The sequence below is a fragment of the Panicum virgatum genome, chromosome 1N, assembly GCF_016808335.1.
Source record: "Panicum virgatum strain AP13 chromosome 1N, P.virgatum_v5, whole genome shotgun sequence".
Taxonomy (NCBI): Eukaryota; Viridiplantae; Streptophyta; class Magnoliopsida; order Poales; family Poaceae; genus Panicum; species Panicum virgatum.
The window spans coordinates 1,502,329-1,515,801 of record NC_053145.1 but is presented as its reverse complement, the minus strand read 5'-3'; positions in this window follow the sequence as shown (position 1 = coordinate 1,515,801).

Genomic DNA, 13,473 nt, shown 5'->3' with positions numbered 1-13,473 from the left:
ACCTCCGGTCATGCCGCGCGCAGACCCGGTGTCTCCCGCTGCACCACGCACGGCCCCGGTGCCTTCCCTTGCACCTGCGCGGTACGCTCAGCTGGTGCAGGTGTACTGACGTCGCTCGGCGCCGACTCCAGCTCCGCAGCGGTACGCTCAGCCGGTGTAGGTGTACCGGCGTCGACACCGGCGTCGCTCGGCGTCGACACCGGCGCCGCCTCCTGCTCCGGAGGCTCCTGCGACGCCTACACCGGAGCCATCGCCACCGCCGCCTCCTCCGGCTCCCTCTCGAGCCGAGCCGGAGGTGTACCACCCGCCAGTCATCCATCGGGATCCTCGGCATATTCATCCCATGGTGACTCGGCGGATGGCGTATCAGGCCACGACTCTCACCGCCACCGAGGGAGAGCTGCAGGTCTCTCTGGTACCCTCCTCTGTCCGCGACGCCTTGGCGGATCCTCACTGGCGTCGTGTGATGGAAGAGGAGAACGCGGCTCTCCTCGCCAACCAGACGTGGGACCTCATGCCGCGTTCGTCTGGTTGCAATGTGGTGACTGGCAAGTGGATCTGGACGCATAAGCGTCGGGCTGACGGCACACTGGAGCGCTACAAGGCTCGCTCGTTTCTCCGGGGGTTCACCCAGCGGCCTGGTGTGGACTATGATGAAACCTTCAGTCCAGTGGTGAAGCCCGCTACGGTGCGCACGGTCCTCTCGCTTTTGCTCTCGCGCTCTTGGCCTGTGCACCAGCTGGACGTGAAGAATGCGTTTCTTCACGGCACTCTGTCAGAGACTGTCTACTGCTCTCAGCCAGCGGGATTTGTGGACTCGAGTCATCCGGATATGGTCTGCCGGCTCAACAAGTCTCTCTATGGTCTGAAGCAGGCTCCTCGGACTTGGTACTCTCGGTTCGCCACGTTCTTGCTGACATTGGGGTTCACCGAGGCCAAGTCTGACACGTCTCTCTTCGTCTACCGCCGTTGGGATGAGGCTGCATATCTGCTGCTCTATGTCGATGACATTGTGCTCACTGCCTCCAGTCAGCAGTTGCTTCAGAGTGTCATCTCCTCTCTGCAGCAGGAATTCGCTATGAAGGATCTTGGTCAGCTCCACCACTTCTTGGGCGTCACTGTTGAGCCTCGCCCGTCTAGTCTTCTCATTCACCAGCGGCAGTACGCACTTAATATCCTGGAACGGGCTGGGATGACTGATTGCAAGCCCTGCTCCACTCCTGTCGACACTCAGGCGAAGCTGTCTGCTGATCTGGGTGATCCGGTGGCTGATTCTACTGCCTACCGGAGTCTGGCCGGCGCTTTGCAGCACCTCACCTTCACCAGGCCGGACCTCACCTACGCTGTCCAGCAGGTCTGTCTCCATATGCATGATCCCCGGGAGTCACACCTTGATGCGTTGAAGCGTCTCCTCTGCTACGTCCGTGGCACAGTGGACCTCGGCCTGGTGCTTCACCGCTCGTCCTATGCTGAGCTGGTGGTCTACACCGACGCTGACTGGGCTAGCTGCCCGGACACCCGTCGCTCCACTTCCGGCTATGCCGTCTTCTTGGGTGGCAACGTGGTCTCCTGGTCGTCCAAGCGGTAGCCGGTTGTCTCCCGCTCCAGTGCTGAGGCGGAGTACCGGGCTGTCGCTAACGGCGTGGCGGAGGCGTCCTGGCTACGACAGCTCTTGGCGGAGCTCCACAGCCCGCTCACCAAGAGCACGCTCGTCTACTGCGACAACATCAGCACAGTGTATCTCTCCACCAACCCCGTCCAGCATCAGCGGACGAAGCATGTGGAGATTGACCTGCACTTCGTGCGCGACAGAGTCGCCATCGGTGATGTTCGGGTACTCCATGTCCCGACTACCTCCCAGTTTGCTGACATCTTCACCAAGGGGCTGTCCTCCTCGACCTTCTCGGAGTTTCGCTCCAGCCTCAATGTAGCCGGTGGCTAGTTGTGGCTGCGGGGGGGGGGGGGGGGGGGTATTAGCCCTTTGTACTCTCTTCTTGTCCAGTCTTGATCACTGATGCGCCGGTTGTTCAAACTGCGAGGGGGTGTTGGCTTTCTTGTTGTCCAGTCTTGAACACCGCTGTGCCGGTAGTTCAGACTGTGGGGGGGGGTTGGTGTATATTGAGCCCATGTGTATAGAGGCCCATGTATAGGAATTATATATACCCACCCTTATAGGGTTGGAGGAATACATCCATTATTCTCTCCATCAGTCGGCAACATGACTCGTTCCACATCCTTTACTCTTCCTGCAGTACAATCCACATCCTTTACTCTTCCTGCAATACAATCCACATCCTTCACATCCTTTACTCTTCCTGCAATACAATCAATACTGTGACAAAAATGACCTACATGGATGATGTTCAAATTGAACTTGCTTCTGTTGGAAGGAGAAAGTTAGCATGTAAATTAGTTGTGCTATACTTAGGAGTATTTAGGAAAGAATTGCCAGAATAAAAACGAAATAAGTAGTATGCTTCACTTTCAACAGCTAATAATTTCCAACAACTCTATCATCATCATAAATCTTTTTAGAAACTAGATGAGAAGTTGTAAAACACAGGGCAGATATAAAAACATTGTGCACGTCGAGTGGCGCGTACCCACACTTGACTTGAACAATCTACATCTACTGAGGTCCCGAGATAGACAAACAAAAGTGTGCATGTTAATCTGATGTGAGGTTATGCATTTTGATAATTTTAGAACTGCAGATCTGGTGCTGACAAGAGAATGGTATATATGCAGTAGTCCCATGTCAGATGCGGATGCAGAGTACATCCACAAGAAAATAGAGTGTACTGATAGTACTTCAACTATATTACCGGCCTATCCAAAATGCAAAAAACTACCTCTAATATGACACTGACCAAAATCCTAAGAGGAAGCGGCAGAGCCGCCCACAATTCCTAAGAGAACTGCCAGTCCGAGCACGGCGGCACAACGCCGTGCTCACCGCTGCAGCCACGCCGCCGAGGAACATGCCGCATCACTTCTAATAATCATACAAAAATACATGCTAGCTATATCATTTCTAAAATTTTATAAACACACACATATATATCACAAACATCTACAAACACATTTGTAGTACGAATGCTAGCTAGTAGCTCATGCTGCGTTGATATTACAGGGACGACACATATCTTTATCTTTGTATCATTATATATATGTAGCGTCGATCGGCTGACATCAACTACTCAATCTCTACGGTCTGGTACTCCTATAGCTTATATAGCAAATTCATTCACATTATATGTACGTGCTACTTTGAACGACTTGTATCCTATACATCCAAATTGCGCATATTGGTAGTTGAGTACTTATCTTGAGATTCTTGTTAGCATAATCTTCATTCTTGAGGCGACAAAAGAAACACTGATTACATATGATGCCTGGTTAATTTTTTTAGTAGGGTTGAATGGTTATTTATGCTGCAAATATGCTTCTTTCTTGTTGCTGTTATCTTCTCAGTTTCAGTTCTGTACTTGTTTTCTGCAGTTCTTTGCAAAAGCTGCAAGGGAGTACAATGACTCAGGTACAATGGAACCAGGAAGAGGTCCTTGATTGTTCAATTCAATGCACACTATTTTGATCCATGATACTATCATTAATCACTGCCTAAAATATGCCGCCGTAGCATTAGCACGGACAATATACTAGTAGAGATTAAATTAGATTAAATTTCAATGCAAACTGGGCAAGTGGTGTCACAATTTAAAGATTGTACTTGAAAGCTCGCTCCACTCACCATCAGTGGCGACTCCGGTGCAGCAAATTGGGAGGGGCTCATCTTCCTTTCCTTCCTCCATTTTTATTTCTTCATCCTCTTCTTCAAATATCTTGTAGGAGGCTAAAAATTCTAGGAAGGGATCGATTGCGTCGTGTGCATCTGTAGGAGGGGCTAGTAGAGCCCTGGATCCACCCCTGCATGCCATAAACTTTTTTAGATGAACCTACAGAACACATAAATTTTTTTGATCTGGATGGATGATGTTCAAATTAAACTTGCTTCTGTTAGGAAGAGAAGGCTAGCATGTAAAAGTGCTTTGTGAAGTAGTTGTGCTATATATATATTTATTAGGAAAGAATTGCCATGAACAGAAACTGAAGGTACTCCTACCTCACTTCCAACTGCTAATAATTTCCAACATAATTTCCAAGATGAAGGTATCGACAGCTCTATCATTCATTAAGTAGCTAGCCTGCAGGCTACATTACTGTTTTGGTTTTGGAGAAATACAATAGGCTGCTCACAGGGGAGATTAACTGAAGTGATGACAAATGATATATGCAGCAATAAATATATGCAACCGACAAAAATGTATTAAAAGTAGGTGATACTATATAGCAAGATATATAAAAGCAAGCGGGTAGCAGTATTACCTTGGATAATGGAGGAGATATATACTTGGTGAACTCACAGGGGAGGAAGGGCATGGGACTCATGGACCTCATATAAGTCAACTGCTCCCACTCAGTTCCAGTGTCATCTCATCCCTCCCATTGACATATTGAGAACATGACTGCACCTTGCTGGTGCTCATGTCAATGGCCACCACCCACATCTTCTTCATCACGTACCCGAACTCAGTGACCAGGAAGTGCACCACGTGTGGCTTGTCGATGTTGACCTGGGGGAACGTTGGAACCTCGCGTGGGAGGAGCTCAGCGGGGTTGGCCAACCAGAGCTCGTTGGAGGTGACCGTCCAGTCCTTGTGCCACACCACACTGCCTATAGTCTCCTTGTCCCACTCGTTCACAGAGCCTAACATGAGGGTGTGACAGGTGATGGTGAAGCCAGCACCAGGCTTGAGTGCCTTGTAGCCTCTGTCATCAGAGCGGGCGACATCGACAAACTTGAGAACATTGCCGTTGTCGATGGCGGAGACGTACACGACGGTTCATCCAGCTGCACGTTCTGCCGCGATTGTTACTCTTAGGGAACTTGTCCAGAGGGAGCCGGAGGTAGAAGACGGTAGGCTTGGGCTTGGCAAACACATCGCAGAAGAGGATGCCTCGGCAGTAGTCGATCCAGCACAGCCAGCGGCCGATAGGGACGACAGAGTCAGTCATCCAAAAGCTGAGCTGCTCGATCAGTATCAAGAACGGGGTCGCCGCTGTGGAGGACGGGTACACGCACGGAGTCCCATCTGCCTGCTGATGATCTGAACAAATACATGTCAGCGAAGAGAATATCCTTGGGCATGTGAACGTCCAGCGTTGCCACCGCGAACTCTTGCTCGCCTCGGGACAAGAGGCCCATGGATCTGACAGCCAGCAGGCGCGGTACGTCAACACGACGCGGTTCCTCAAGACGAGGACGATGGCGACGGCGACGGCGACGAAGGCTGCCATCGAGGCGGCTATAATCGAACGGGGGCTCCGTACAGACGGGGAGGTGTACGAGCGAGCGAGCGACGTTGGTGGCGGAGGCGTCGAAGACGAAGAAGTCCTGAGTTATTTTGTCATGATAGTCCAAGGTGCCGACGCGGAGAAGGGTGAGGTGGCGGTGGGTCGACAGGAAATCGACGGGCGTCTCTTTCCTGCCGAAGGCCGGCAGGTACGTGCGCGTAGAGGGAGGAGATGCGCGGGGGCTCGGCGAGATGGAAGGCCAAGAGGAAGGCGTCGCCACAGGAGGTGGTGCCGGAGAAACTGATGGGCGCCTTGGTTTCGTTGGGGAAGGAGGCCGCCTTGTCCCTCCGCAGGATGAAGGGCTCCAACAGCACCCAGCTGGGGAAGGCGGCGGCGGACTTCCTTCGCCACATTACTTACTCACTACTCTCGCTTAGCTAGCTAGGGCTACTGACTAATGGGATCCAGGAATCGTAGCAAATCAATCTGTTGATGAGTGAGACCTTGGAACTGCAGATTGCGAGATTAATTAGCGTTGACAAGGGGAATTTCGGTGAGGCGCCTTACCGACGAACAAGAAGGAGGCGGCGGCCGGCAAAGGAGAGAGGGCGGCGAGCGGCGTACAACAACCTCGAGATGAGAGGCGTCGAGGGCTTCGAGCTCAAGTCATATCAAGGTTTTAAATAGCCGGCTATAGCTTCCGCTATAAACGGCTATAGCTTCTAGGAAGGCCAAACGCTATGGCATTTAGTCCACTAAAGCCGACTATAGCCCGCTAAATACCGGCTATAGCCCGCTAAACGCCGTAGCGGCAGCTCTGCCGCTAAACATCTTAGCCGGCGATTTAAAACCTTGAGTCATATGCGGCGGTTCGGGACTACTATCTCCATCCTCAAATACAACATTCTTGAAAAGTCAAATTTTTTAAATTTAATTAAATTTATACAATAAAATAATAATATTTATAATATTAAATATGTACCATTAGATTCTCCATTACATATATTTTTATAATATATTAATTTGATGTTATAAATTTTTATGATTCTCTTTAAAAAAAATTTAATTAAATTTAAAAAACTTTGACTTTCCAAAAATATTGGAATACTTTATATTTCAGGACAAATGGTGTAGGTTGGCCTATTTAGGCCCGTTAGTACGGTTCGTCTCTAGCTCTAGGCTCTATGCCTTTTTTATTTATCAGGAATCCATATCTACCTTTAAAAATTGTTTTACATAAAATAAAAAAGTTATTTAATGCTTCAGATCGTGTGTTGGGGGAATAATAAATAATCCCGTTAGATAGATCGAAACAATCCCTATATGTGCTATGTTCGTTTGGCTTGTCAGCCAATCAGCCAGCAGTATTGTTCTCTCATACTAAATCAGCACCAGCCACCAGCCACCAGCCAGTCAACTGTACTGTTCTCTCATAACAAATCAGCACCAGCCATCAGCCACCGCCAAGTGAACACAGCGTATAAGATTATCTCCTCAAATCAAATTCTATACTTTTTGAGTAAAGGCTCCCTCTATTTTTTTAGAGCTAATTTAGTAGTTTTTTAACTTCAACTCCAACAGTGACCTCTAAATCTCACAATTTTTTTTAGTCTAAAGGGTGAGATCCCATTTGTCAGTGGATAGAGGGCTCTTAGGGCAGCTCCAGCGTGTGATTTTTAGTGGTGCTAAAAAGAGAGAAGGGAATGAGACAGGTGCAATACACTGGAGCAAATGTTTCGTGGGAGTAAATACAACAATGGGCTTAAAGCCAAGCTAATCAGCATTTTTGCTGATGTGGAGGAGAGAAGAGAGTTTGTCTCTTATTCTAGCACTAAGTTTGACATGGAACCATAGTCATTTATGGGTCCATATAAAAGTGCTTGTGAGGAAGAGTAAGAAAGAGAGAGTAATATATGGTACCACAATAATAAAAATATTTTTTAGAGATAAATATGAAACTACTATTGTATGACTTAGCTCTTATCATTTGGCTTATAGTCAAGCACTTGGTTCTACTATTAACCATGCTCAACGGGTGCAAAACGCAGCACCCAAGCTAAGGATTAGAAAATTGTTTCACTCTTCTCTATAATTTTGGTCAAACTTTGAGATGGTTTGACTCTCCAAATTTTTTGAAATGACTTATAATTTAGAATGGAAGGAGTATGTTATTGTTAGCAGCGTGGCGTTGTATACTTGCGAGTATAATTAATTGTACGTACGTTCATATGTGGTATTCCAGTGGCGTTGTAGGGTTTACCTTATCGATAAATTAAAAATATCGGAGGTTGGTGATAAACGGGAATATCGGATATATCAGAATTCTATCGGTGATAGAGAAATTTTTTCGGACAAAATTTAGAGAAAAAACTCTCATTTTGTGTAGAAATGAACATAGATTTTTTTTCAAACCATATAGCCTAAAAACTATACACAATAACATAGAAAAATGAAAGAAAATAGCCGGTAGGGAGACATGTCTGCTACGTCGGTTCTCACTAGAATATGAAGGATTGGATGGTGGAATAAAAGCAAATGAATGGATTAGGATTAAAAGATGGTTACATGTTCTTTTTACTCGTTATAGTGGTAAAAAGTATGTGCACAAACTTGTGGGTTAGTCGAATGGAGTGTTAAATTTAAAATAATGATATTTTTAGATGATAAACTAATTCTATCGGAGCTCACCGGTAAAACAGAAATATCGAAATTATCGGAAATCTATCGGTGATAAGACCATGTATACAGCTGAAGGACCAACACACGCGGCTACTTTTCCCTACTTGCCTCCGTGCCCGTGGTCGCCGCGCTTAACATTTCCTCGGTTGCATTGCTGCTGATCGTGTTGCCATGAAAAAAGGTTCATGAATTATCTCAGGAACACTCTGAATCCCAGTGCGATGGTCACATGTTTTCGTGATTGACCGAAGAATAATAATGTTTTTTTCATGTTGATCACCTATGTTTGAAGAATAAAATGCATTTGCGTCGGCTGCAGATGGAAGTACGTACATAAGTTGAGAAATTGTCTGAATCATGATCATCCGTGTTGAAGAATCAAATGCATTTGTGCCGTCTGTCGGGTCCTCTCCGACGGCAGCAACAATGTCAGCCTCCATGGCAGCTGTTAGGTCTGAGCACGACGACGAGGCTGGCACAACTCGAGCGCTAGTCTAGCGGCGGTGGCAATTTGATGCCCTGGTCCCTGGAACCGACCCGTACCTGCCGAGTCATCCCCATCGCTGCAAGCCTCGCTCCGTCTGGGAGCAGAGTGCTCGCGCGCGTGGGATTGCCTCAGCGTGGAAAACAAATCCTTTCCCGGATCAAAGAAGATAGAGAAACATAATTTACCAATTTGTCCTTTACTGAATTGAGAAATTTCATTTAAATTAAACTAGTATAATATCTGTGCGTTGCTACAGGTGATATAATAAATCTTTATAGTATTATCAACAAAATAATATCAACTTTGTGCTTGTTATTCATGTATAGGCCATGTTGTGATCGTACGAGACATTGATTGTCTGGGATCCGATTGGGATTCTGATTCATTTATCCGGGTTCTGATTATAATTCTGATTGATTTATCCAGGTTTCAATTAGAATTCTGATTGACCAAAGGCTAATCGGACTTGCATGTAAGATGAACTAAGGTCCTGTATCCATGAGCTTGTAAGTCTCGATTGTTAACCTTTATCAAATTAATGAAATGCACTCCTAAAAAAAAGATGAACTAAGGTCCGCATGTCAATAACACAAGACGGACCAAATCAAAAATTTAGATGGATACTTAACTCGCTTTAGTAATAAATATAGATACAAAATAACTACCGGTCTCACCACACTTGATACCAGCCCCATCAATTTACAACTACTCATCAGTACCTTTTTTTCCCTGGTACCTCCTATATTTCAACTGTTCGATGTCGCTAGATAGATGGTTCCTATTTTCTCCAAACACACGAAAATTTCTCAAATAAGAATATTTTCTTGTCTGGCGGGCACCACTTGTGATAGATTACAGTCCAGGCCAACACTCATGCGGTCATGCCCATGGATGTGAATTATGCCTTTTTCCTAGTGATCCAGTCACAAGACAAAATTTGTTTCAACTTACTGACTGATGAAAAAAGGTGGAAAAGAAGATGGTGGCAATGAACTGATCCACAAACCTGAAGCAGTGGAAAAGACATCACGAAGAACCTTACACCAAAGAGGGCTCCAGTTGAGATAGCCAGCCCAACCAGCCTAGCTTCAAATATCAAAAGCAAGAAAAAACTCCAACTTGGATAAAGTGTGATTCCTGAGTGTTATTTTGAGAGTAGTTTTCCTATATCAATGTGATGAAGCATCATTTCTTTTGACATGCCCAGTATTGATGCAAAATCTGGTCACACACTCGAATGCGCTAGAGCGCGCAATAAGATCGTCAAAACGATCAACACCAGAGCCTCCCCGCACCGACCGGTCTGACTGGTATGGCATACCGGTCTGACCGGTGCTTCAGGAAGACGGCAAAAACCTAAAACTTAAAGTTAGGGAGGGACCCGTCAGAGATTGAAGATCTAAGGTTGCTCTGAGGTCGGCTGGCCACTCAGAACGCCCTCGAATGCCATACAGACACAAGAAGAACAGTAGATGGAGTTGGAAAAGTAGGGTTTGGAGATAAAAAAGTAAGGTACGAGATGTTGAATCGATTAGGATTACCCTCAATTGAGTGGCCCTTCATATATATATATATATATATATATATATATATATATATATATATATATATATATATATATATATATATATATGGTCGGAGGTATGTACCCATTAGGAGTCGAAACCCTAACAAATCTCGTGTCAAAATACAACTTCTAACTTAAATTGGGCATTTCGGACTGGTCTCTAAACCGGTCTGACCGGTTTCCACAACTTCTAACTCCAATTGGACATTCTATAAATATGCATTTCGATCGTCTCCACGAGATCTACGCAATGGTGCAGTCCAATTGGAGATTTAACAATATCTTCTAGACCGGTCTGACCGGTTTCCACAACCGGTCTGACGGTTTGCCTAGATTATCAAGCAAACCTGAATTATGCCAATTTTGGATGTCAACACCCAGTACTTGTGGTCTAGAGGATTTACTTATTTTGCTGTGATGTTTTATACAATAGGCATGTAATTTAAGATACTTATGGTTTGGATAGCTAGTACTTATGTGATGAAAACCAGTAAACTTAGTTGCTTAAATGTTGGTGATATGAACAGGTTTTTATTGTCAGATCAATTTTCTTTTCCTATGTGATACGAACCAGTTAGTTGTTGCTATGCAATGGTCATGCATACTTTTTCCTCTTTTTCTATTGTCAAATCAATTGTTTTTAGAATTTTGATGCAACAATTTTTTTTCTTTTTTTAAAATCTATTTCCATATTTACCTTGTTTACTTGAGCCTTTTTCTTATTTATTTTCTTTTTTTGCATTTTCCTTATTAATTTGTGCTTTTTATTTTTAAAAAATTATTTTTACCTTTTAATATTTATTTTCATTTTTTATTAACTTCTAGGTCTTTCTGTTTCTCACACTGCTGAAACCCACAGTCCGGCCGTCGGCTGTCGCCCACTTGCGCGCCCACCTCCGTTAGCCTCACGTGGTGCACCGAGTAGAAGGGCAAAACTGTCTTTTTCCACCTTAGCAGTCTACGTTAGACGTCCATCTGTCCAAAATCGCACACACATCAAAAGAAGTTCACTCACACCAGTGTCTCCGAACTTTTTAGTGGTATACATGTAACAACAAACTTTCATAATGTCAGGAAAAGGTTTCAACAGCTTTACCAAACAAGAACTCCAGCCAAGAGCAATCCAAAAGGAAAGAGCTAGCACAAATTTAGAGATTACCATAGCTAGTGCCCGCAACATGCTTCCTTTTCTTGCTTCAACGACTTGTATAATTGTATACATTGTGAATGCTGTGCAGTTGCAGTATTAACTTAATCGACCATAATTGCATTTCCAATGTTCGATCAATTTAAAATTATAAATATAATAAGCTAAAACATTGAGTAAATGAGGTACTTATTCAACTCGGATATATTGTGTAGAAGCATGTATCAGCTAAAAGAGCATCAATTGCTCCACTTGCAACATTAACTAGATCTAGCACTATATACTGTTCCATGTATCAGCCCATCAGGTGGTCCAATTTGCAACTGTAACTTCACTACCACCCTCTGGCAGTTTTGCTTCATGAAAAAAAAAGTCGAATTGTTTGCTCTGATGTACCAATTTGACTGTTAAGATGAGAAGTAATTTTGAGGATACGTTAGAAGCAAACACCTGATATTTCAAAAGTATATTTTTCTGGGAATAAAAAGTGAGTGAGATAGAGAGGTGAGCCTGTGACTAGCTATGAGCAAGCAGGTAAGATAAGAGGTGGTTTCATGGATCATCATCATCTGGCCCGATTATTCCTATAAACTCGGTCAGACTTATTAGGTTAATATTGCAAATGGTCGACTAAGGTATCTCATACGAAATAACTGGCAACTCAACTGGTATCTCATATGGAATAACTAGCAACTCATTTTCTTCAACATTTTAGATCTGAGATGTCATGCAAAAGCTGGAGCTAGGGTCATGGTCTGCGACCAATACCTACCGCAACAAAAGCAACTCCCTTTCTTCCTTTGATATTAGTTACATTTCCTCGCGACTTTATGCTAATTTAATACCAAATATTCTTTTAAGTGGATTATTGTTTATTCAAATATGCCTTTTGTGTACCTGTCCAATGAAGTATCAACTTTAAGGTTTTTTTAGATAAACACACATACTTTGAACTTTAGATTAACTCCCTGTATCCTAATGACAACAGAGTTTCAACATGTGCATATATTTGATCGACAATGCATAGATTTTCTCTACCGATGCTCTCGCAATATGCTCTACCACTATAGATAAAGTAATAGATTTAAAGTCCTTGCACATGTTTAAATTCCAGTTATATTTAATAAACAAGTATAAATTTTTTCTAACATAAAAACTTCGGCTAAACCCCACGAAGGGTGCGGCAAAAGCTGCGCCAGGTTTCTAGTGATTCACGAAGGTTAGGCCATGATGAAGATGATGACTGTCAGTTTGCTTGGCACCTTCGACCTTGGCTTTGTAGTCCTTTTTTCTACTCATGAAAAAATAAGCATAAATGTGAACGAAGGTGGTTGTTTCCAGCAAATGCTGCATTGCTCGTGGTAGTTAACTTCTCTCTTTGATCTTTCTTTGTGTATATCATCGAAGGTTGTTTGCTCGAGCTTAGACCACGGTGGGCGTCGCTTTGGGATCGGGCAAGCCGAAACCCAACAAAAAAGATATAGAGGGGGGTCAAAGATCAACTTAGTAACCTTAGTGAGAGAGAGAGAGCAGGCTAGGTGGGCAAATGAGCAAGGGAACAAGTGGCTAAAAGTTCCGACCTCCACCCCATGGGGTGCTATTTTAGAGAGGAGGAGTTGGTCATTTATGTTTATTCCATTGGTGGGGTTGGATATTACAAGAAGATCCCTAAAATTTACAAATAAGTCTCTAAAACTTACAAATATATCCCTGGATGCTGCAACTAAGTCCCTAGACCTCATAAATTGGCCCTTAGACCCACTAACTTTGCCTCTTTTATACAAAGGGGATCCCTAAGCTTAGGCGGTTAGCCAGAGTGCACGCCCAACAAATGCCTTACACGGCCTGACCACCAAATGGCCACAAAATATGCAGAAACAACTAAACTCCATATAAATTTAAATCTTGTGAAGAGCACAATCTTTTTCTTTCAGTGGAATATTTTTACGATTTCATCATATTCAGGTTTACAAAAGATCACCTTAGAGACCTGTTATCTTGCTAGCTGAGAATGCAAAGGATTATGATGATGCTCTAACACTTGCTCAGTTCAAATTAGTTGAGCCTATGGTGAATCGTTATGGTATTCAGTCTCATGAGAAGGGTCTTCATCTTTTGGCAGGAGAAATAGATGCAACTGCACTTTATTTCGTTCCATTTGAGAAAGGAAAGAAAGTTTGTAGGTCCATGCTTAAAGCTATATGGAGGAATTGGAAGTGTGGTATGTGATTTGCGAAT